Source organism: Nothobranchius furzeri, chromosome 3 (genome assembly GCF_043380555.1).
Source record: "Nothobranchius furzeri strain GRZ-AD chromosome 3, NfurGRZ-RIMD1, whole genome shotgun sequence".
In the NCBI taxonomy this organism is placed as follows: domain Eukaryota; kingdom Metazoa; phylum Chordata; class Actinopteri; order Cyprinodontiformes; family Nothobranchiidae; genus Nothobranchius; species Nothobranchius furzeri.
The window spans coordinates 55,099,939-55,126,811 of record NC_091743.1 but is presented as its reverse complement, the minus strand read 5'-3'; the positions used below and the strand labels follow the sequence as shown (position 1 = coordinate 55,126,811).

At 40.3% G+C, this 26,873-nt stretch overlaps 1 long non-coding RNA gene across 1 annotated transcript in view; it reads right to left on the bottom strand.

The window, feature by feature from the left end:
- Positions 1-26,646, bottom strand: part of LOC107385488 (uncharacterized) — a 33,743-nt gene extending 7,097 nt beyond the window's left edge. Inside the window, exons 1-2 of the long non-coding RNA XR_001572985.3 lie at positions 26,486-26,646; positions 8,081-8,117 (exon numbers count right to left, since the gene is read on the bottom strand). This is a non-coding gene — a long non-coding RNA (uncharacterized lncRNA). The remainder of the gene's footprint in view (positions 1-8,080; positions 8,118-26,485) is intronic.
- Between the last annotated feature and the right edge of the window lie 227 nt (positions 26,647-26,873).

Below are 26,873 nucleotides of genomic sequence, written 5' to 3'. Positions count from 1 at the left end.
GTTGCTGGAGGTTGCACTTCCCAGGGTTTTGTGACCCTAATGTGCATCCGTTGGTAAGGTTTTACTCAAACACAAAAATACTACTTGCTTGCAATGATTTAGGTATCTATTGCTCCCTATCACCAGGAAAAATACACACGGTTACTTTAAATGTGTATACTGTTGTGCAGAACTCAGGTAAAAAAAATTAAAGGTTGCTGGTCCAATGCTTATGTACAGCAGGCTTTGTAAATGTGAAATGTTGCCCTTTTCTAAGAATATAGTGCCTCGTGGATTTCATGTTGAGCAATGGAAGTCGTTGATTCATCAAAACTTGGAAATGTCATTTATTTCATTTTTTCAGCACTTTATGCATGTGTTTGAAAAAAGCTTTGTAATAAAGCTGGATTTAAATCAACTGCCATACAACAACAGCAATAATTTAAATTTATAAATAATTTGGCAGATAGCAACAAAACTACATGCATGTAAATCATATGTACTAAAATCAGTATATGCAAACTAAATAAAAGTGTTTTATTTATTTATTTATTGCTATTTTTTCTCAACAGAAACTTTCTCTAAAACAAATCACAAGAATTTTTTTTATTTTTTTACATTTGTGGGCTAAAAAGATTTGATTTTCCTTTAAATGCTTATAAAGCCTAATTCATGCTTCTCTGTCAGCTCCACAGGGACAGACACACATGCATTGATGGAAACATTTTGCTCTTGGACTTCCATCTCATGGATCTAATACATATATTTCTACTCATCCAGTGAATTAAACTTTCGTGTTTTTGGAGTTTTTTTGTGATATATTCTTCAAGCTTCTCCCTGTCTGCCGCTAGATATCTTTGGCTCTTTTAGGTTTTTTAAAGGCACAATGGCGGTGCTGTTAACAAATTTAAAGGAAGCAGCACCCTGACCAATCACAAGCTTGCGTTTTCCATACCGACATGTTGCGGGTTTCCGTACCAATGCAGACGCAAAAGCAGAAACATAAACTAGCCTTAAGTCATGAAGTCAAATGAAAAAATAAAGTACATTGTTAATGAAACAGCCTGACTTCTCTCACTTTTCAGGGCTTCCAAAAAACTCAGTTAGATAAAATCTTTACTATGAGGTGTGTGCAGCAGCTATACTGTTAGCTTTCACGATTAGAAAGAAAACAGTTGGTTAAGAGTAAGAAGCAAATGGTAATAAGACAGTAGGCCGAAGACCATCCCTCATTACATTGTTCTCACTTTGGGAAATCCCATTTCTAACCTAACCAAGTTGGGTTTTCTGCTTCAGAGGCATGAACAGGCCTGGCCGCTCACCAGCAGTGTAATTAAAGGAAAACAAACTCCATCAATCAGTTGTCATTACCACCAAGAGGAAGGAAAGAGAGAGAGGAAAAGATTTGGAGGAAAAGAAGGCTGAGGGGATTCAGACAAAGTGGTATTTGTGAAAGAAAGGGATTTGAAGGAAAAGATGGAGGGTGGACATGTAAGATGGAAGAAGAGAAAGGGAAGGTTGAGGGCAGCAGCCAGGAAGCAGAAAACAAAACAATCTGGGCAAATCAGGTTTGGAGTAGAGGGTAGAAAAGAGTGATTACAGCAACTGGACTGACTCACCCACAGAGAAGGCCCCAGGGAGCTGACTGGGTGTAGGCACACACACACACACACACACACACACACACACACACACACACACACACACACACACACACACACACACACACACACACACACACACACACACACACACACACACACACACACACACACACAACTGTGTACATTCAGTACATAACAAACCCCAGTCACATACCCTCTCTGTAAAATTCACAAAGCACTCTATTAATGTCAAAAGCATTTTACATTGGCAGCATTTCACTGCTGCAGGCTTTATATCAGGCCTTATAAACATAAACACCACACACACACACACACACACACACACACACACACACACACACACACACACACAGGTTTTGTTCAGTCCGTCTTCCCTCCCATACCCTCTATGTATGTGGTAACCCATCTCTTTGTCAGAATTTTTATTTTATTTATTTACTTACAAAAGTAAAAGTGTCATCATCTGTGCTCAGGTGTTGCACACTATTGTACTACTATCTTCAGCACCTCACTGACAGATGCTATCTCGGCTGTTATTACGCCTCCAGTAATAAGACAACACCTCTCATCATGTTTCAGTCTATCGGGAATTCTTTCCCTGCAGTGTTTCTTTGCTTTTTCTGATCAACAGCTGACAGCAGTTCAAAAAGACTCCAACTTAAAGCTTTGGAAGACGGGGTTCGTATTTATTTCACATAGAAAGGAAAAGTGTCAATTGGGTTGTCATCTAGCCAAAAAGTTTCAATGTGATTCATCGCAAATTAATTACAGGTTACAAATGTACCAGAACATGACAATTTTCTTGTTTTTAACGCTTTTATAGGCTGGATGAGTAGCATGAGTTTGTGACTGCAACATTACAAAACAATGAAAAAAATTCTGCGTAGTTTCCATCTTCCCTCTCCTCCCTTCCCGAAGAGCCCTGCTCTGGTGAAGATGGTAGTAAAACTCCTCCCTACAGTAACATTAAACAATGTATAATTTGATAGCCTCTATTTGTGTTTGTTTCCTTAATTGTTTAATTTTCTAGCAATATTTATTTCTTTTTTCCTCTATTAGTTTTTTCGTTTGTTTCTCATTTTTCAATAAGGAAAAAAAAACATATCTTCAACAATCTCTCATAGCATTACATTCAAATTTCTCCCATCTCATAACTTTTTCTCCATGCTAGAAATTAGACTCAGATTTTTGTTATATAATTTTTTATTAACTTGAAAGTGGGAATTTCCATGCAAGGACTATTTGTAACTGTTGTGATGTAAAGCCTTAAAAAGCTTCACTTCACCCTCCCTCTACGTCAAAGACAGAATGTGGAACAGCCCTCATTGTTTGGTGTGAATGCAAAAAATATTAGGACATTTTAATGATCGTTTGTGGATTTTTCACACTTATAAATTTGCAAACTTTCTGACAAACATTTTGGGAGACAGTGCATTGATTTTAGGTTTTTGGTCTCAAACAAGAGGTTACTTTCAAACAATGGACAATAAGAAATTGTATCATCTACAGTTACGTTTTTTAAAAAGCATCATGTATAAAGTTGTTTACATTCTGTTATAGAAGTGTGACGTGAGTGGAGAGGGAGAGCGGTTCCTTTGGCCATCATTTCATGAGCTGTTCCAGCTTGCCCCATGTCTGTTTGGTAAGTTGACTTCCCTCAAACCACTGCTCTTTATTTCAGAAAGTTGGTGGGAAGACAGATGCTATGTTTGCACTGAGAACAAGCCTGGCTCGTGTGTGTGTGTGACAGTTAGCCATGATGGTTTGCAGTAATGACCTGAGCTCCTGTGCTTTCTGCGGGTGAAGCTTATGGGGTGGGAGGGGGCGAGCGGGGACTGGAGGGTTGTGACTGTGGGGGAGGTATAAAAAGGGGACAGATGCCAGCTGAAACTGTGGGAGGGGAACGAGATTCTCTCTAGCCCTCGGGCAGCTAACACTCAAACTACATTACTGTCATACAGGAGTCCATGCTGGCCAAACATTGGGCCATCACCCACTTTGACTCCCCGCGGTCGGTTCAGTCAACCAATGACAGTGGCTAAACAGATTCCACTTCAGGTGCTTTTTTAGACATACATAAGCCAACTTCTGTCTCGACCTCTTATTGCCTCATAGAGACAGAACTAATATGCACTTCAGTGCATTTATTTATTTACATTTTAATATTGCCATTGACGCATTCCTATTGATCAAGAACAACAGAAAGAAATATGCTTCTTCATTAAAATCATTACATTCAAATGATGCTCTCCAGGCATTTAGCATTAAATCTGTTACCTCGTGGAGGCTGACGCAAAGTGAAGGTAAAACAAAGTGAGAGCACAGGATGAAAATGGCTGAGAGAAAAAAAAGGAGGAGGGAGGTAGACCAAACAACCAGTAAAGGGAACAGGGAGAAAATGAGGGAGAGAAGAATCAATGGTGGAGCGCCTGATAGATGCTGTCTACGGGGTCATTATTGGCCATTGCGTGTCTTTGGCACAGGATAGGAGAAAATGTGACAGATAATTAGAAGGTGGTAATTTAAAGAAGAAAAGCAAGGCATGGCTATGGGGAAACACAGTCAATGGACAGAGCAAATAAGTCAATAGAATAAACAAAGTAGCCGTGCTCAGTGTACATGTGCACCACTAACTCAACAGCACAACGTGTGTGCTGTGAGCCACCCCTGTGTATGCATGCACACACAATGAGCCAGCACACATAAAAATGCTTTGACTTAATAACAGTTAACAGATTATACAGCAAAAAACTATTTTGTCTTTACTTCCTGTGCTTATGGATGCTTGCCTCATAGAGCAGGAGCTTTCCAGCATTCAGAACACACCTGCATGCTGACCATAGTGGAATAAATTTGCGTATCGAAACAGAGTGCAAACGCTGTTCATAAAAAAATAGATAGACTGTCATTTCAGGATAACTTATTTTACATATCGGGCTAGAAAGACCAGATAAAGGTTCACCTTCACTGCATGGGCACAGTTAGGACATCCATGACAGCCTCTGGGACGGGGTCCTTGAGGGCTACCACCCTACAACTTTTATATCTTAGGTGTGTTCTTGCTTTGTCTTTCTAAATCCATGCTTTCGTTCTTTTTTAAACACAGAAACAGTTTTGTTTACCTGTTTGTAGCTACAGTTTCGCCGACGGCTGCCGGCTTCTTCAGGCTGACGCTGATGGTGGCGCGTCACTTCCTTCTCCGTTTATCTGCGGGCAGCAGAGGACGTTGTCGCCCTCTACTGCCCGCTCTCCCCTCTCCGACGATGCAGTCCCATGCGTGGTCCAGCGTGTAAACTCCGTCGTCCCTATTCATGGTCCCACATCCACGTCTCCTTATCTCGATTGCTTCCTTGATCCATCTTTTGAATTTTTGTTGTTCGGTGGACTGGGACAGCACACGGATCATAACCACCGAACAACAAAAATACTAAAGATGGATCAAGGAAGCAATCGAGATAAGGAGACGTGGATGTGGGACCATGAATAGGGACGACGGAGTTTACACGCTGGACCACGCATGGGACTGCATCGTCGGAGAGGGGAGAGCGGGCAGTAGAGGGCGACAACGTCCTCTGCTGCCCGCAGATAAACGGAGAAGGAAGTGACGCGCCATCATCAGCGTCAGCCTGAAGAAGCCGGCAGCCGTCGGCGAAACTGTAGCTACAAACAGGTAAACAAAACTTTTATATGCTTCCAGCACCAACACTCCAGACTGAAATTACTTAATCATCTTAATAGAGTTACGCTAAAAACCATTAATTACTCATTTGTTTTAAGGAGCTGTATGATGGAAAATCCACTTTTTGAAGCTTTTATCATGTGAAATTGTTTCCTTATAAAAAAAAAAATAAAATAAAAAACCAAAACTGATTTTTGGTCGCAATCATGGATTTTCCTGTTTCAGCTGCAAACTTTTTTTTACTTTGAAAGTCTTGTAAAGCATCAATGAAAACTACTGTCATCAGGCCATGCTTCTCTCCCGGAAGCTAGTCTCTAGTCGGAAACCTGTCTCCTCTGGCCAGCTCAGGATGTGTAGCTTTAGCAACTGCTATCATGTAGCAGACTTGGTAGTCCAGTGGTTAGAGAGCAGAGGCCTCATTTATCAAGCTTGCTTATGCACAAAACGAGGTCGGAAAACTGCATAAGCAACTTTTCACGCAACCTTTGGGGTTTATGAAAGAAAACTTAGTGGAAAAATGTGCGCAACTTTAAGTTGACTAAGGACCTTGCTTACGCACATTTTGGACATGGAGAGCACTTGCAGTGCTGCTGCTGAGAAGGATACAATTATGAAATCCTTCAGCATTATCACTTGTACTGCTTCGTGTTCACACAGAATAACCCCCCCCCCCCACACACACACACACACACGCACACACATGTGCACGTACACACACATGTACGCACACACACTCACACACACATGTGCACGCATGGTGCACACACACACACACACACACACACACACACACAGGCTGAAGCGCAGAATACGGAATGCAGATTATCAGCAGGGGGACAGATTGAGACAGAATGTCATGCGTCTCTGACAGTGTGTGTCCTGTCACTGTGACCCAATTAATCATGTGCCCTGGCTACTTGTACAGGGGAGATCTCTGTTTGGCTGACTGGTTAGCGCACGCGACTTTCACCTGGGAGTCTGGGGATCGGATCCCGATTGGACCATTTTTTTATATCCGCCACAGATCTCTCTGAAGAACTCACAACATTGACGGCTTCAGCAACGCTGTGCCACTCCATGGATTTGCTCTTATTTGTTTTGCAAAAGCACTTCCTTTCATTTCTCCCCTTCACCCACAAGTACCTCAATTTTTGCTTCTGTGAAATTGCGCTTCCTTGATCTGCCTTGAGCAATGGTCGCCATAGTCATTGGCGGAGCGCTGCAACAGCCGGCTTATGTATGTGCATGAGATCCACAAGGCACTTTACGTTGACCATTTATGGCAGAAAGTGGGCGTGGTGAGGGCGGGATGTGACTAAAAAGCAGCTGAGAAACATTCTCGTTAGTCTCCAATTTATGAAGCGGAGATTGCGTGCAGCTGTGCATACTCCATGTTTGATAAAGCACAAACCTACTTGGCGTAAGTACATTTTTTTGCTGAGCTTACGTACGGTTTTAGTAAGGATTCTTCACATTGTTTGATAAATGAGACCCCAGGGCTGGCATAACATTTTGTGCAGGTACACATCTTGATCCGAGCAGTAACTTTTTTCTTCTGTTTTAGCTACACTGGCCAGTATTATGTTTTCAACCCTTTATTGGTAAACTGTTTAAAGTATGAGGACTAATCTGTTTATTTTCTTTTATTTTTTTTACTTTACTTAGCCAGTGTGAGTCCATGTGAGGTGAATATAGTAAATCAACTAAAATGCTGCTTGGAAACGACCAGATTCAAACATCTTTAGAGACACTAAATATGTAGCAGAAATAAATCAATAAAACTAAAATATAAAAATATGAAATCTGTTTCAGCTGGCTAAATAAAATACTTCTGACACCACTGGGTTTCAAACCCACGTCAGCACAAGGCAAAACTAAGATGGAAGACCAGCACGTCCACCACTGGACTACCATAGCTAAAGCAGTATATGACATGCCTGAGACACTCTTGTAGGCATGTTTTGGCAGAACGGGTGTGGGCGGAGCTTCACTGAAACAAAGCGTTTAATTTCCGGGTATAAATTCAGGCTGACAGAAATAATTTGTATTTAAGATGAATGCCATCTTAATTGTGCAAACGGTAATATTTTATCATATACTGCACTTACCGTTGCTCTCAAACGTTTAAAATAGCATGAACATGGAACCTTTAAAGGTGTTGGAGCAAGACAACAGCTAACGTTTGCAGGATGCTAGACCTCAAAGACATGAGTTCCTGACCCCTGCACCCCTTCACCTTTACTAATATAAACCAAGTGTTAATAAATCTCTCCCATGCAGCTTAAACACCTGTCAGTATGTCTTGGATTTCTTTTTACTATTTTTTGCAAACTTTCACATTATGTGGGACACCAGGTAAAACCTATACCTGGCCATTTCCATGTTTAGGATGAGTGTGTTTAAAGACAAGTGTCTGCCGGAGTGTTTCTGTCTGTCTTCTCTCCAGACAGACCTGGCACATTGCCTGCCCTCTGCCACATGATTAGCCTGGAAGCGGCTGGGGTAAAATTGATTTGAAGTGGCTTCAATTCATATGAAAGATTGATGCTTTGTATCATCTGCAGACACTTGAATAGTCCCTTGCCACCTCTCAAAATGTCCCTCTTGTTCCTGTTCTGGTACAAACATCCTGATTCGAACAATGGTAAACAAACAAGAAAGGATTGCAGCAAAGCCACCAGCAATGAATGCATTTGAATTTTGAAGCATTTCATAATGAAAGCCGTTAGAAGGTCAATTTGAGGTCTTGTAAAACATTGAAGCTTCAATACGTTTGCACATCCAGAACCAGGTTCACCTTTCCTCATGGTGTCTTCAGTATTAAACCAGCCATTCTGTGAAAAAAGCACAAGAGGCTTTAGAAGCAGCTTTTGGTACTTCCATATTCATGAGAAATCAACATAATTAAAGCGTCTCTCTTGTTTATACAAAAGTGAATCAGTGGCATCTGTCCCACTAATCAATTTTGACAACTGCTGGCAGAAGGAAAACTTCTGCCAAATATTATATGTTACATATTTCAACAGATCTGCTGAGATGATTTTGAAACCAAGTGGTTTGTATTATAAATCAATCTCTAGCACAAACTTAATCCATGTACAAGTATAGGTAAGTCATAGTCATTCAAACAACTCTTTCATTAAAAAGTGGCACTTTATACATAATCATCGTCCGAGATGAGTCGGATGAGGGTTCTCATGAAGCTATGGTTGTTAAACAAAATTATGATACAACAGAAATAATAACACAAGAGTACAGAAGGTAAAGGCAAAACATGGGAGTTTCTCGGCAAAAACAAGAAACTTTAAAGCTATGGTTCCATGTGAAATTGATTGGATTTAGATGAAAGATTTTCATTTCCGAATAAATTCTGCTTTCAGTAGTTGATTTCATCACTAGATTTTCTTTTGGATTCTAACTATTCTACCATCCACTTGCACACTGCACACAACCACACTTTAACAAAATAACTGTCGCTTTAAACTCTCTCTCTCTCTCCAAACAAAGTCTCTTGATTTAGTCTGCTGTTTTAAGTCACAAATGAGGGGATAAAAGTGATGCTTCATCTTTGCCTAAAACAATGTGGCCTCAGCACATTTTTCTAGTACGTCATTAATGCTTTTTACTTATTAGGCCCGAGCAGCGAAAGAGCTGCAAAGGCCTATTGTATCTGCTGTGTTTATTTTTCTTCCGCCAAGTAAATTGGCTTTTTGGAGGCCTTTACATACCCGAAAACTCAGGAATTTTTGCAGACACGTCAGGCATGGTGTAAAATTTTGTATTTTAAAAGGTCCCAAAAATATGCAATAAAACTAGCTCCACAGTGCCCCATAGAATGTGAAAAGCACCACCCTCCATAAACCTTAATTTGTTGTACAGTTATGAAATTTTGTACACTTGTAGTACTCAACAGTCCGCACAGAAAAGCCTCTTGCAACCATGGTCAACATCAAACAGGAAGTCGACCATTTGGGGTTGAAATGGCGATTTTTACCCGTTTTGACCACTTTTAGGGTCCGCTTCTGATTGATTTACTCGATCACTTTTCGCACGATCGTCTTGACATTTGTGTTAAATTGGTCAGAAGGGATGGCCAATCAAATAGAAAAAATAAAACTGACTTTTTGTATATGCTGAGGGGGCGGGGCCAGGCCTCAAATTTCGACTACTCGCCAAAAAAATATAAATGGCTATAACTTCATAACCAAATAGAGTAGAGTTGCAAAAATGTCTGTGGTCATTCGGCATCCGGCTCCGAATAAAAATGGTTGGATGATGACATCACACGAGCCCCGCCCCCTCAGGACCAAAAAGGTCACGTTTTACTGTGATAGGTCCCAAATCGCCCCATTTCACTTAATCACCACAAATTTGTAGCTGTTAACTCAAGACAAGTGGGGGTTGCTTGGCGTCACTTTGTGGGAGCTTTCAAAAGAGGGTGAGGCTGTGGCAGCGCGGCGAAGTCAGGCGTACCGCCGTGGCCATACGTTTGACTCCCATTTCGTCATTTCTAAAGCTATCGCCACAAAACTTCTGGTGAGCGATCCTAGTCCGGACCCCCAAAAACTCTGATGTGAAAATCTGGTGGGCGTGGCTTCATTTTTTAAATAGCGTCCCCTAGGACAATTAAAACTGTCAGCCTAAACCCATGCTTTGACTAAGGATTACGGAATTTGGTACACTAATGTAGTGTCTCAGGACCTACAAAAAAGTATCTTGGAGCCAAGCGCAAAGTCGTACAGGAGGTCGGCCATTTTGGTCCAAGAACTCGATTTAGTAGTTTTCGCACACGTTGTTTGGAGAATGATGCCCCATCGCCCTTTTCACCGATCACCTTCAAACTTCTGCGATATACTCTTAAGCTACAGGGGAAATTTTTCAAATGTTGGATTTTTCAAAAGTTGAAAGGTGTGGGCGTGGCTAAGCCTCAAATTTTGACCTGTCACCACACCACTCTTTTTCACAGCTCCCTATTGGACTCCTTTCACCCAATCACCAGCAATCTCTGGCAAATAGCAGTACTGGCAGGTTTTGAAAAAAGGCGGGGCTTTGGGAGCATGTCGAAATTTGCCATCACGCCATGGAAATATGTTTGCCTCTCATTTCCTCAGTTATTGTGATATCGCATTGAAATCTCTGATGAGTGATCCTAGTCTGACCACCAATAGAAATGGACATGATAGTTTTGTGGGCGTGGGCTTTTTTGTGAAATAACGCCCCCTAGGACCATTAAAACTGACAGCCCCAAGCCGTGCTTTATCTGAGAACTACAAAATTTGGTACACTAATGTAGTGCTTTAGGACCTACTAAAAAGTCTCTTGGAGCCAAGGTCAATATCACACAGGAAGTCGGTCATTTTGGTCCAAGTACTCGATTTAGTGGTTTTCGCACACTTTGTTTGGAGAGTGATGCTCCATCGCCCTTTTCACCAATCACGTTCAAACTTCTTAAGACATAGGGTGGAAAATTCAACCGTCTAATTTTTCAAAAGTTGAAAGGTGTGGGCGTGGCTAAGCCTCAAACTTTGACCTTTTGCCATTACATTACTTGACGTAATAACTCCCATGCGCATGATCAAATCTATATCAAACATTGTCTGTGTGATCACTGACCTTATCTGAAGACAATGACAATGTGGACAGCTGACATCACCTAAGCCCCGCCCCCTGACAACAGGAAGTCTATTGTTTTATGGTGAAACACCCTGTAATTTAGTCAACATGACACTAAGGCCATCCACTGTCTTCATGATGCTGTAATGACCATTCAGTTCTGATAGCTTTCCAGAAAGGGAGGGGCTTTGATGCCATAGTGAATTCTGGCGTGACGCCGTGACCTATGTTTGACTGTAACTTCCACTAACAGCCTCCGATCTGCACGAGACTGAACATGGCAATGATTAATCCTGCCCTTTAGCCAATGAGGCACAAACGGTTGGTGAACATTGTATAATATCACCACAGCACCCCCTACATACCATTAAAACTGTAATAACTCCTACAGACGAGGTTGCAACTGCACCAAACTTGCTATATGTCATGACACAAAGGCACCCAACACAATCCTGTGGTCATTGGTTGATATCACTTTAGCTCCGCCCTCTGACAGACATTAGGCCCTGAATAACACATGCATAATGCTATTCACACCAAACTACACGCAATTGTTGTGCTTCCATGTTAAAGGAGGAGTTTTTTTGTATAATAGAGTTACTCCCCGCTGGGTATAACTCTGCTATGCCTTTTTTTACCTACCCCCACTTATCCTCATGTAACACCCTTTTCATCTATCTATTAAGGTAGCGCGACTCATGTTGCGAATGACCGCAGTCACCAATTCTTGTCATGTGTCTTACCCACGTATGTCTGATCTTTGAATTGTGTGTGCTGAAACTCAATTTCGTTTCTCTGTATGTCCTGCACATGTGGTAGAAATGACAATAAATTACTTTGACTTTGACTTTGAATTGATTGTTGTGAATCTACAAACTGCTCCATGGAATATTTTCCTACATTTGGGACAGCACCCCCTAGATACAATAATTCCTTGGTAGCTTTTACAAAAAAGCTCCAAACTATGTCAAACATGGTGGGAGTCATTACACAACTGCAATCAACACATGTATGTGCTCACTCATTCAAGTCACTTCAACTCCGCCCACTTACAGCCTTTTGCCTCTAGATTATCCATGCAACGTTTGATTGATGTCAAATTAATAGAAAACCATCTTTGATGACAAAAGATGACCTCTATGGAATTTAGTTGTAAGTGGTCACAGTGCCCCTAGAAAGGTTCAAACTTTATTCACTTCTAAAGACAAGGTCAGAATGGCCTTATACTTGGCTTGTGTCATCACATGACTGCACCAAACACATTGATGTGGTTGTTGGCTCAAACCTCTTTAGTTCCACCCCCTTTCGGCTCTCTGGCTCAAGTTAACACACATACAACATCTGATTTATGCCAAAATAACAGAAAACCACCTTTGTCAACCAAAGCTGACCTCAGTGGGATTTTTCTGTATTTGGTCACAGTGCCCCTAGATAATTTTAAACTTAAAAAACTTCAAAAAACGTGGTCAGAATAAACTTAAACTTGGCCTGTGTCATCACACCACCATTGGGGTAAAGATAGAGCATGCCCTAGTGTTGAGATGTGTAATTAATTGGTGGGCTCAGAGGAGATGCTGACTCAGGGTGAGGTTTGGATGAGGAGACAGTGTGCGGTTTCTGCTGTTGGGATGGTCCACGTTTATGTTCCGTGGACCTGACCGGGTGCACCGGGCTGTCGGCCAGGCTGGCCTGAAGCGGAGCAGTGAGGGCCGAACGACGGTGCTTGCAGCTTTAATTCCACGTCTCATTTTTAAAACCCACACTTAAAGCTGCTTTGTTGAATCTACAGAAAAAACTAGGTTTTGAATGAAAACAGCCACAGAACACTCATCCCTCCCCTTTCATAACAGTGTTGTTTCTGTTGCTAAATATGTGAGAGCATAATCAATGGAGGACCCAGGGAAATGCACAAGTGTGGCGGTTTGGCAAGATTGACAACTGAATGGTCTAATAGTCTCCACAATATATGTATAGCTATACTACGTTAGAACATTGTGAAGAAAACAACTGGGTTTATGCTATATCTTTATCCTCTTGCTAACTTTTAAAATGACCAATGAGATTTAATTAAATATAAAATCAGAGCTCCTGTTCAAGTAATCGCCTCACAGTAACATTTGTAGTAATATCATAGGTAAAATGAAGAGGTCTGTTCCAGCCATCAAGCTGTGAAGCTGCTCATGTTTGCAGATGACACCACCCTTAACGGTCTTAAATTGTATGATTGGCCGGGTGGGCGGAGACCCTCAGTGTTCTCACTGTCACAGCATGCTGTAGACACAACAGAGCAGTGATGGGAATAACGCCATTTTAAATAACCGCGTTACTAAAAATATGTTTTTTTCAGTAACGAGCAAACTAATTAATTACTGTCTTCCTTTATCAAAATGTCGTTTCTGTTACTGATAAGAAAATGCGTGCGTTAAGCAGCGCAGTGTGTTGAAGCCATGGACTTAATTTTGGGGGGGGGGCGGGGGGACATGTCCCCCCCACTTTTTCCAAAGTCAAGTTTTGACCCCTGAACTTTTTACCATCCAAAAACAATATTACGCTATATTAAATTGACACTGGTTGAGCTCTAGGACCAAGCGGAAAACAACAGTTTGTGTTGAAGCCTGTTTCCCATTAGAACATACTGCAAAGATACCCATACCCACCCACCCACCCCCACCCCCCCACCCCACCCTGTGTCCCCCCCACTTCTTAAGTGAAAATTACATCCTTGGTTGAAGCTGTCATCAGCTGATCTGTAGCCAAAGAGGCAGATGTTTTCATCCAAGCGAATCTCGGCCCAAGAAGAATGAGAAAGACGTGATGAATAGTCTACGGCTGCAGACCCGCAGATTCGCTGCTGCAGGTGTGGATCTGCAGCCGTGCCCTTCTTGGCGTGACAGCGGGATGTCCCGAAGGTCCGTTCACCTGTTCATCGCTCAGACGTCTTGATCTTCTACCTTCCTAGATCATCCAGCTGTAACCTGTTTCTGATCCTGTCTTTAGTCCCGCTGTAACACTGATGCATCAGTCTCAAACGTCATGGAGCTCAGGTGTTATTAGAACTACCTGTGTGTGTTTACCATCCAGCTTCAGCTCTTCTGTGTTTGGGTCTGACCCAAGTTAGTAAACCTAAGTTCTCCATCAGGCTTGTGCCTCTTCTAGTGTCATTTTGAAGGATTTTATTTATTTATTCAACCATTACTAGATTACCAACAACAGAAATGCTGCTAAAAACACACAATTATGTGAAGCTGGAAAAATTAGAATACTGTGCAAAATTTCATTTCTGTAATTTAACTAGACTGTAAGACCATTTAAAGGCTCAGGAATCTTTACAGGTGTTTCTATTTGCAATTTTAAAATGTAGCTGATTGGGGTCTTGTTAGATATCACAGTGACCTTTGAATAGTCTAGATAAGTGCAATGTTCCTGTTAGTAGTTCCTCCTGTTAAGTGCTTATTTATTTAAATTATTCAGGTTTGTAAAAAAACATTTGGACGTACATTTTATTATGTTCCAGTCCTTAGTCATTTATATTTCACTATTGTAGTGATTTATAGTAAATTAAATAAGTTCAATTCAGAGGGGAACCCATTTTTATAGCATTCTTTAATGAAAAAAGTAAGTAGTTATTTTTCTTGGTAATTAGTTACTTTTATAATCTCGTAACTCAGTTAGTAATTGAGTTATTTTTTGACAAAGTAATCAGTAACTAGAACTAATTACTTTTTTAAAGAAATGTTCCCAACACTGCATAACTCTGATGAACACCCCCATCTAAACAGTATCATCACCCATGACTTCAAGTGGCAGAAGTCCATCAGCTTCCTCTTCAAAAATACCCAGCAGTGGACATTCTTCCTGTGGCTACTGAAGAAACTCAAAATGCCAACCACGATGATGGTTCAGTTCAACACGACCACCATCAAGTCGATCCTCACTTCCTCCATCACTGTGTGGTGCGCTGGGGCCACTGTCAGGTATAATCGCAGACTAACTTTTATGCATTCAGTGGCCTTCCATCAATCTGTACACCTCCAGGTTTCTGAGGCATGCAGATCCAATCACAGTGGTCCCCTTTCATCCTGGTCATGGACTGTTTGGACCACTCGCTTCAGGCAGAAGGTGGGAACCTCTCAACACAAAAACAAGCTTCCTCCTTTCAGCTGTTGAAGTTTTGAACACCAGGGAACTATACATCTCTGCACTACCCACTTTAAATTTCTTATTATTTTAAAATTTGTCTCATCTAATATGTCACTTGCTTGACTTTGTATGCATGCACAATTCCACCAACGTAAATTCCTGGTAATGTGAAACTGCTCATAGGCAATAAAAAACTTTTCTGATCCCGATTCAAATCCATTTATTACGTGAAGGCTGCAAACTGTGGCTGACTTGTCTTTGGTCTGATTCAGTAAGTTCCATGCTTGGTGTTAGTTTTCAGTCTGAAAAGTTAATGACCAGACTGTCTGGCTTTAGTACATCCACATGCTATAGCTACTTTATCTTAGTCTCAGGACGTTAAAGGCTGTAAAACAGTTCCCAACATGAAACCACACACCAGCAGATGCTCCAATGCATCCTTCTCAGTCTCAGCTTGACAGCAAATAAATCTGAACATTTAACCATGTCTCAGTCACACCAGGTCTTTACGGTAACATATTTTTACTCCAAAAAGGGCCTTAGAGCTGAAGAGTTTAGAACGGAGAGTGAAAAGGGGAATGGCGGATTATATGTTTATTCAGTAGCATGTTTAACTAGTTTCTAAATATTAGCTGTTTGAAATGTTCTTTGTTGGTGCTATTTTCCATATGTATTAAATAGACTGAATAGACATTAAATGTATGCATCGAAAAAAAAATTTGAAAAATGTTTTTGTAAAGAATGCAAACAAACATTATAGTTTGCATTGGAGTAATCTGTATTTATGAGATTATTGCACTAGAATATTTTAAAGACCCTCCCTTTACCAGTGTCATCATACCCACTTAAAATTGACATTTCGTTCCAGGCCTTGATCTTTCCCCAAATCATCTCACTCTGAATACACCAATCAGCAAGCCTTGTTTCAGTGCAAACTAATGGCACTCGGTCAAATTATCTCGAAGGAAATTAGGTTTAGACTTGTGAACGAGAAGAAACAAACTGAAAAAATATATGAAAAACAACCACAAATACCAAATGTTGTTTATTTTTGACGAGGGCACTGATTGTGCCAATTTGCAAAATGTAACAATGCCTGTCAAAACTCAGATTGGAGCGTGCATAAAGGAGCAAATAGTTAGTTTTGTTGGAGCATTCAAGGAGCAATTTGCTGTGACACTTAGAACTGTCTTTCCATTAGCCAAAGAAATGCCCTTCACTGGAACTTTGAAGATAATTAAAGACATAATGGATATCACTGTCACTCTCTGACTTGTTTGCTCATTTGTCTGAGTGTGGCTGCTGCAATTGAGACCCTATTAAAAGGGAATAAATCGCCTGGTTACTAAGTCATTTCACCATCTAGGAAACTGCGTGTGTCTGTGTGCGTGTGTGTGTGACGTATTAAGTAGCACTCTGTATCATGAATAATTGATTCCCTTTCTTTTTCAACAGACGCTGTTTGGACAACTTGCTAAAAAGCCTATTTGACTTGACAAGACAAAACAACAGAGTGTGAGCCTCTATTATCCATTCTCAGAAAATCTTTTTTTTTTTTCAAAAATCCGTCAACACAATTTTGTTGTCTTTCCACTTCTGTGCTCCATGTCCATCAGGATTTACAATCTCCTCCATCCTGAGCTCCGTCACCACCTCTCATGCTTTATGTTCTGCCTTCCCCTTCGTTATTTTGGCCATCAGTCGCTTTCAGTTTCTTCTCCTCACTCCGTCTTTTGTCCTCCGTATATAAAGAGCGCAAGTGAGTGTCAGCATTGTTTCTCAGTGGCTAATGGAAGAAATAAATCCTCAGGTCATTCGAAAACAAAACTGTATTCAATGCTTCTATATCACAAAGTAAGTAGCTCATGTGCAAAACGCATTAGCGGATGCTTTTGTATATTTTACAAGGATGCTTTTTATGGCTGCTGCATTCATTTGCTTTACATACGACAGACAAGGAGACACTTTGTGTGCAACATAATGATCTTGGGAACAAACTTGTAAAACTTTACTACTGTCATTATGTGCACTTAAAAAAGGATGTGGCTGCTGCTTGTAGTTCACACGAGGTGGTTAGAACCATTAAGTGAAACGCAGCAGGAGTCTCCTCCTAAATGGCTTTTGTATGCAGAGCCGCTATTTGGAAATAATAGTTGGTATTTATTTGACTACTTGGTCATCAGGTTTATTAACATGGCAGAATAATTCAGATGATAGTCAGTATGGTTGTACTAATGAACCTAATTTGGCATTTTTGTGAATCTTTGATCATCTGAAGACGTGGTTGCAAAAGGTAGACTATGTATTTCACTGTGGTGTTAAGCGTTAGAAGGTAAAGGCTATTCATGTTTGTATGCTAATTATAGAGCCAGGTTGTTTATGGCAACAGCAATAAAATATACAACAAATCAAATCTAACATGTTGGCTGCCTGCCTAAATCAAACCGATGTCACACAAAAAAAAAGACACAAACAAGAACAAATTTCCTTATTTTTCCTGAACCCTTTGAGATGCTGGCAGTATTTGTCTCATTTACTTTTTTATATCCAGGTTCTGTCTTTTTTCATAGAAAATCTAATTATTGTCTTAAATCTAAATGACGGAAATGGACGCTTTGATCATTCTTTCACTTTAACTCCATAAAAAGTCAAGAACTAAATTTAGTTTGACCACAAAACCCTTGAACAACAAAATCCACTCAGGCATGCAGAACCAGAGAAAAGAACATACTGATCCATCCACCCATGACCTATTCATCTTTCTTTCCTCAGGCAGAAGGTCTCAAAGCCCAGACAGCAAGGTTGTTCAATAGCAACTTCCCTGAGGCTGTGACCCTCATGAGCCCTGACCCTTAAACAAAATGCTCACAAAAAGAAAAAGATGCATTGATTAAAAGTAGACAATATAGAAACGGTTACATTGATTTTTAGTGTGTTGATATGGAAGATGAACATCTACACAAATTATGTGCAGAAAACAATCGCTAATGAACGAAACAGTAGCACAGCACACGCCTATATGACAGGGTCGAGTACTTCAATGCAAACATCATATTTGCTTATTGTTTTAGAAAGTATTTTAGATTATCTACGTTTTTGCCATCAAAGGAGATAATTTCTTTCATATTTTTACTTTCAAAACAAAAACCCATATCAGGTTTGATAAGTGATTTCACTGTCCCACTGTTCACTCTTGGTTCACCATTACATCTAGTATCCCGTTTTCTTTTATACCCCCATCCTTTGTTCTTTCTGCCAAACGTATTATCATGTTGATGCAGTCAAACAGCCTTGGGATTTCGTTTCAAGCATTTGTCTCCCCTCCTCTTCATCACTTTCATCTCACCTTTTTCCTTGGTACCCAGCTCCCCCCAGCCCCTCTCCTACATTAGCCCCTCTTTGGTCTTGGCCATCTATGCTTGGATGAATCGCATGAGGGTTGTGTCCGCCCCACTGCGGCTGACTGATTATTGTAATTCATACACTTTAATTAGCTGCACAAACCATTAGCCACAATTAGAATATTAGAGAACGTTTTGTGACAGGAATCAGCTCAGAGATTGGCTTTATCGGCTGGAGAAGGAGGGAGGTGACGGAGGAAGAGACTAAAGAGGAAACTGTTTCTATGCAAGCATTTTTTTCTTTTTTGTGGATTTACTCTAACTCTTATTCCACTTTTTATTCTTAAAACCAAACGTAAAATGAAACAAATAACACAAAATTGTTGTTTATTTTCTGTTCACTGTTGCTTGTTTGTTTGAGAAGAAAACTGCTAAAACAAACCAGAAATTGTACCTTGCATTCTGGTATTTTATTTTTCTCTGTCCTAATGTAATAAAATGTTGTGTCAATACACACAGTTCCCCAGTCATGCTATTGTGGGCATGAACCACTTCATCATTGGTGTTCCATTGTGCCTGAAATGGCAGGGTGAGTTGTGTAGACCTTTGAGAGCATTACGGTACGCTTGACACACCAACTTGATCCTGCAGTAAAGATTACAAAATATATAGATCTCCCACACGAGGGTTGGCTATACATGCTCGAATGGACTGAACACTATATAAAAAAAGAACATGCTCACTGATTTATACACGTGTGCTAAAGCTACTATGTCAAACTGACAGCGTGCAGGTAATTATGAGACGGTCTACATAGATTATTACTGATGATAATGTCGAAACAGTTTCTATAGGTTACACTTGAGTTCAGAAGTAAATTGGATGTACAAAAAGTTTGATTTCCAACAAGTTCTTCAGTGACTCTGAATCATTATCATGTTGAATATTTTTTCCTTATCGCTCAGTTGTCTTTGGCTTTGATACAAAATCATATGCAGCATGCAGCAGTTATCAGCACACCCGTACTCCCCCTGTACATTAACCTTTTCCATTATTGTTAGTCCGTATCATGATGGCTGTAAGTAAAGGCACGACAGATGTACTGATGGCTATTAGATACAGCGCTGCTAATAAGCTGTTCCATGTGAGAGAGAGCAGCCTTTCAGCACTGACAGCATGGCTCAGTGCCACCTCATTGGCTTTATGCGGTATTTCAGGAAAGAAAACGGACAGAAATCCTCAGAGAAAAAATAAGAATACCAATTTGATTTAAAGTAGTAATAAACTTAATTAAAAGCACATACTTTAAAAAAGACAAGGACAAGAACTGATGTTTTGTCACTTTCTTTGCACCTTTTTTTTTTTTTACATCAACCAGAGATCTAATGCAGACAGCGTGGCAATGCAGTGGGTTCTCCGACAAGGAGATGTCCCACTTATATGAATTTCCCCTGGAATGGAATCTGGCCCTACGTGAAAAAGGTAAAGTGGTTGTAAAGAATAGTAGTGCAAAATTCCTCCACTGATGTCAACGATTCATGACCAGTCGTCACAAACGCTTCATTGCAATTGTTGCTGCAAAGGATGTTACAAGAAGTTAATCTACAATGGGAAAATTTAGAAAAAGAAACCACCTTAAAACATTTTTTCATGCCTCTTAAAAAGTTCTAACATAGTATAGCTAATGCAGTTCTCTCGTATTTGTCTAAAAACTTTGTCGGTTTTTCCAAACCATCGCACTTCCCTCCATCCTACACCTATTATGTTCTCCATCCATCCATGTACACATATTTTGCAACAGAACACCACTGGTGTGAGAGGTTCTCCACTCAATAATATCAGAGAAGAAACAGCCTGCTTCTACCGCTTAAACGTTAGGACAAACTACCAGAGTCCCAAAAAGAAACACACTATTTAAAGTCACAAACAACAAAAGATGGTTGGACCTAGAAAACGGGACTGGTGTTTAGCACTACCTTGTGTCCTCCGGCAACAGCGTTTTCCTTTCTGACAGAAGCATCTCAGGGAAGATACCAGAGAGGAAGGGTGAGTGTTGTGTGATCGTTCTTGCATTTACAACCTCTCTTTAGAAAACTGCCTTCATTTATTTTACTCAGTTGACCTTTTTCTGGTATTAAAGCTTGTTTGCTCAACTGAAATGATTAGGTGTGACAAAAAAATATAGTAAGGAGGCAATACATTTTTCCACGGAACTGTACTTTATAAAACAGACAGATAAAAGTTTGTGTGTCACCCTACTATTATCAACGACCGACCACCCTCCCCTTAAGGCACCCCTGTTTCAGAGGTATTTTTTGGATATTTTCTTCTCTACCAAGACAAAGCTGAATAAAATTCAGATTTCTAATGGGTTACCCAATAAAAACAGTTTCTGCGTTTTTCTACATGATGAGCAATAGAAGCGGAGTCTATCTGTTGCAAATTTAAGCTACATGGAGCCAGTATGGAGCTGGTAAGAGTCATAATTATTTCACTGTGAGCTCATCCATCATTCATGCTCATTAATGTTCACATACACCCACTAACACTGATGCATTCTACAGCGCAACAACCCACAGACAGGTTAAATGTAATTTCAGTGGGGGAAAAAAGCCTCCCCAAGCAGTGTGGAACCTTTATGGAAACTTTGCTAATGTTTGTCCAGCCTTTGGCGGAGCGTCTTCCCCCTATCGCAACTGTTGGGTTTTCTGTGTGCCGTCAGCAAAAGTGACTCCATCTCACCCCGTTCTCACATGGCTACATTGCAATTGTCTGCTCCAGTGAAGCCTTTTGCCATGTGGGAAAGGTCTGCTCTTTCATGGATACACACATGCGAGTGCACGAACGCATACACATACTTCTACATCTGGCTGATTCACTTTGCTGAAGCCTGCAGACCTCCAAGTGCATGATTTATCTAAGCCAGGAAGTCATTCTTTTCAAGTTGGTGTAAGATTATTCTAGTTCCAGCAGCATCGCAGTCTATGAATGTTTCTATTTTTAAGACATTCACATTAGATGTGTGTGTGTGTTTTAATTTGTTCCAAATATCTACAGAAAAAAAAAACTTTTGTCTAAAAAGATAGGATTAGACTATTTCTTTGTACACGTAACAAACATGATAGGCAGAATACGGTTCGTGATCGTGTCAAGACCGACGCGGCCACCATGTTGGCAGCCTACGAGTCCTTACTTGTTGCTTGTTACTCCAGACAACAGTTCACTAATCTCGTTCTTGTGGCTTAATTTTATACATTAATCGTTTGATCTGTAATACCACACAACTATGGTAAATTGTTGCTGTGTTGTGGGGTGCAACACGTGATCGCCAGGGAAAAAGGTGAAAAACTTTTCACCAGTTTCCTGCTTGGAGGCATAACCACGGAGACCAAGTATCTAGCATAACAAAAGTCTTGTTGGCTCACTTGGATCGCAGCTGTTAGGCGACCAAACATAACCTTACAGAGTATATTCATTCTGGTAAGCTACAGATGTTGTATGTATTTTTATACATACTTTCTTTCCTTCCATCGCGTTATGCACACACAACACTCACATAGGCTACACACACACACACACACACACACATATATACCAGCAGGCTAATGCTGGCGCACTGACACACGACACAACTTTTCCTGCTACATTTGTTCTGGGATGATAATTTAAATTGTTTTACTAGAAAAGCCAACAAATCAAACATGTACCTCTCATCCGGACGTTTACATATGCTCACACCACAACAAAGATAGCCGAAAATGTCTGTTTCGCAGAACTGCGGTGGCAACAAGTTGTAATCGGTGCTCCGGTCTTTCATGTGAATCCAAACAGTTTGTAATGTTGATTTTGTCTACATACCCTGACTTCTTTATTTAAGGTATTCCTGTATATTCCACATCCTTTTTGGGAACATAATATGTTGTTTAACACTTCCCTTCTCCCAAATCTGCTTCTTTCCTGTGACATACTGTTTGTTTTCAGTTTGTTTACACTCGTAAAGCCATCAACATATCTGCGCACATCCCAGAATTTGTCACATGGGATCTCAAGCTCCATTATCAATATGCATTTTTTAGAGTAAAAAAAAACGTTTTTTTCTTTAATTCCTCATAATAACATTCAAGATCTCCACACCCTGTTGTTGCTTCTGTGAGCTTTTCCAGTCCTTGTGTTGAAAGTTTGTTCTGTGCAGCTCTTGGAACAGCCGAAGGGAGTTTGGGAGACCAACATGAAGGTAGTGGACTGCTTCACTGCTTCTTACACATAATTCTGCCCCAAGTCTTAAAGTGAAAACAGTGGTAACTAATGACTGCTACACCTCTGTTGCTCTTAAGTACCTGGCTGACTCCACAAAGTAAAAGAAGAGCCTGTGAGTAAATGGATGTTTTTGTTGGTGCAGGTTTAACACAAAGGTCATGACTGTTAGTATTGGTGGGGATGAATAAACTGCACTAATTAACAGTAAAAACCAAACCCACTTCTTTGTCTCTAGAATTCCTCATAAACAGATTTTTGGAGAATCCTGGCACATTGCCACACATTTAGCTTTGGTTTTCCAGTCAACGATGGAAAACTGACATTCACTTTGCGGTCATATGAAGGGCAGATGCTACTGAAGGGGAGATAATTGGTGGCGAACTGTCTGAAATGTATAATTAGAAAAGACAAGACATTCCCTCACTTTTCTTTCTTTCCCTGCTGCTTTGCCTTTTCAGTGGGCGATCTAAGCGCCTGCATGAGCTTTGATCTAGGATAAGGTTTTCTGAGCCCTTTTAGAGGATCAATTTGTTTCACCAAGCATTTTCCTTTCTTGTCTGGCACAAAGTGGCTGTTTGCAGTGCACTGTATGGCATGCAAAACTGCAGGAGGTAATGTTCCTCTGAATTTGTTTTTGCTTCCAGCTTTTGCTCCTCACAACTCTTTCAAAGATATGTCTTTGTAGTCGGTGAATGAATGATCACCCCTTAACGTAATTATTCCCGAGCACACCAAGACACATCAGCTCAGGCACAGAGCTCCTGGACTCCAGTTTTACATTTATGGGTTTATTATCTCTACAGTTGCAATTCTTAAAAAAAGTGCTGCTAAACCTAACGTCTTCCATTCCACAGACATTTTAAACAGGTCATTAATCAAAGTGTTTGTAGTATCTAAAAAAGGTGATTACTTTTAGGTTTCAGACATATCCATGAAAAGGCAAATGTTTTTCCATGTGTCATGTTTTGATCAGGCTCTTGGGTTTAATATCATCAGCCAAGCTCTCAGTCTCTCTTCTCAGTGCAATAACCAGCAGCATGGTTGGGTCATTTAGCCTCATAATGGTGACTCCAAAATGCAAATAAACACATAAAAAAAACTGAAGTTAGAAAGGACTTCTTAAAAATCTGACTCTTAGAAAAACTGAAGTATTTTGGGGTGATACTTCCACTTGATCACTTGATAGAGTTAACATTTTCTGCTGTGATTTTGAAGCTACCGTACAGCCAAAAGGCAGAGATCTTCGCCTAGCAAAAATAAATGATTACATAGGGAAATGATTCATCTGATTATCAAAGAGGAAAACAAACCAATAATTGTTACTAATATGGAAGCCTAATGATGCAAACTCCAAATCCATAACCTGTTGGTCGCAATGTGCAAACTTTCAGTAACAAAAGTTTAAGACCCTGAAACTCATGTAAGACAGGTGAAATGCAAAAAAATTAGAATATGGTGCAAAAGTTTATTAACTTCAGTAAATTAACGTAAAAGGTGAAACTAATGAGATACTACTAATAATAATAATAATAGTTTGGATTTATATAGCACTTTTCAAGACACCCAAAGCGCTTTCCATTATTCATGCACTCTCACATTCACACACTGCTGGGGATGGTAAGCTAATGTGTAGCTACAGCAGCCCTGGGGTTGTCCGACAGAGTCAAGGCTGCCATTTTGCACCATCGGCCCCTCTGACCACCACCAACACAGGCAAGTCGGGTGAAGTGTCTTCCCAAGGACACAACAGCAGAATACCCCTGGAATCACACCCATGACCCTCTGATCATAAGGCAACCCACTCTACCTCCTGAGCTACTGCTGCCTCTAAAATAGGCTTATTACATGTTAAGCCAGATTTTTCAAGCATTTATTTGGTATAGTTGCTGATTGTTGTTATTATTATTATTATTATGTAGATTATTGTTGTGTAACGGTTCAATATTCTAGACTCAATGTGTCACACTCCAGTCAGCTAATCAATCCAAAACACCTGGAAATGGTTCCTGAGCCTTTAAATGGCGTCTCGGTCTAAGTCGTGTTACTGAAAAACGGACTTTGAAAAGAAAGAAAACAATCTTTTATATAGCACCTCTCAAGATAAAAAAAGGAGCTTCACAAAATATATAAATAAATAAATAAATAAATAAAAAACAATGAGTATAAAAAAGATTTCAAAAAATGATGAAAATATGTTTAACATTACTAAATTTTAGGGATTAAATAAATCATAATGCAAGGAAAGGAAGAGAGAAAATGAATAGGAAAAAGGGAAATCAGTAGCCTGGCAAGCCAGACTATGTGGGGTAAATGGTCTAAGCATTTAGTCTTGAAATGTTTTCTTCTTCATTTTAAAATTAGTTTTTGAATTCAAGGTTTGCAAAAACTAGAAACAATTTTTTTATATATTTCTTATTAACGCTAATTATTTTTTAAGTCTAAAGAAGGCACAAACCTACAAAGTCATTCATATTCGAGCTCTAAGAAAGTATTTTATTGATTCCCCCAATAATTTCTCCATCAGTACAGGCAGAATTTAGTGTATTTTTAAGTTGCCATTTCTTATTCGTATGCAGGGAAAATTAAATGGACATGTTGGTTTTTGTCTTTCTGCTTTCTCATTCTTCATCAGCCTCAACAAACTGTTTACAGTAAACCAACAGTCACCACTCATACAAAATACTCCTGCCAGGCACTGAAAAAGGAGCTCTTTCCCTCCCCTCCTCTGCTTTCCTCTCCATCTGTCTCAAGGCTGAGGCAGGGTAAGGAGCCAGGGAGGGCTCCGAGCAGGAACAAGTCTATCTGCAGCAGCAGGCCTGGCCCAGCAGCCACACAGGGGCTCAGACTGAATGCAAGAGCCCACTTTTTGGTCCATCCAGATGCAGATGACTTCGCTTTTCCTCCGCCTCTCTGCCACACAATAATACCCCTTTGTAGCAGAAGGGCAAAATCCAAGCTTTGTCCAGTCAACCTTAATTTATGGCACACATATTTTGCGTTCGCACATATTGTTGCACAAGCTACAAAGGCATGTGCTTTCAAAGAGGTGGAGAGGAAGTGCTGGCAGGAAGATTCTAGCACTTTCTTTGTCTGAGAAACGGTATAAATCATTCACCAGAACATGCAATTCCCAGATTCAACAGTGCATTGATTTAAAAAACTTCAAAAAAGCGAAGGGAGTCAGAGGTGATTTTTTTTCCACCCGTCAATTCATTTATTACATTTCTATAACTATTTTAGCAGAGGTGCATTACTGATCACGTCTTGCTGGGACCTTAGATGTTCCTGTGGCTCATTCAAACTTGAAACACCAAGTGCTTCAATCTAGAACAGCTTTCATTTTCTTCTTGTTTATTTCTGCAAGTACCTGTCCATAAATAAACGTTGCAGTTGGCCTTTTGCTTCACTGTTTGAACAGATTTTTTTTTAATGTTAATTTATCCAAGACCCGCATCAAAAGAGAAATGTACTCATCTCTGTCCCCTACACAGCTGGTTCTTTGTTCTCCTTGACCTGCCATCCATGGTCTAATCACAACTGGCTGACTGCACCCTGATTCAGAGAGCTTCACGCTAGACCTTTCAGATTTCGGCTGCAACATGAAGTCTAACACAAGGAGCTCCTGGGGAGGATGCAAAACCCACTGATGAACACATTCTCATCACTTACGATGTCTACGTCAAGAAAGAAAACCCAAAAAGCATGGTGTTATAGATTTTCCATATCGAGCATCAATTGCAAAGCTTTTGTGAATCTGCACAACATACCAGTGGTGAGAAGCGGATCCCAAACTGCAGAAAAATAAACATTCCATTTAAGTTCTTGGTCTACAAAATGAAGTTTGGCATTACCTGTTCGTTGTTTGTTTTTTGTCCCAGCTTTCTAGTTCAGTTGTAGTCATGTTTTCCAATGTATTTATGTTCTGTTCCCTTAGTCCAGTCCAATGTTTAACTTAGTTATGTATTAGTACAGTGTTTCCCAACCCTGGTCCTCAGGGCACACTGACCTGCATGTTTTCAATGCCTCTGCTTCAGTGCACCTGCTTCACATTGCCTCCTCAGGAGGACATCAAGTGCTGCAGATGCCTGTTAATGGCCTATTTATTTAAGGCAGGTGTGTGGCAGCTGTGAAACACTGGTGTTTGAAAGAGCCACATGGAAAACATGCAGGACAGTGCGCCCTGAGAACCAGGGTTGGGAAACACTGTTAGTATATTCTTGCAACATTTAGTTCTAGTAT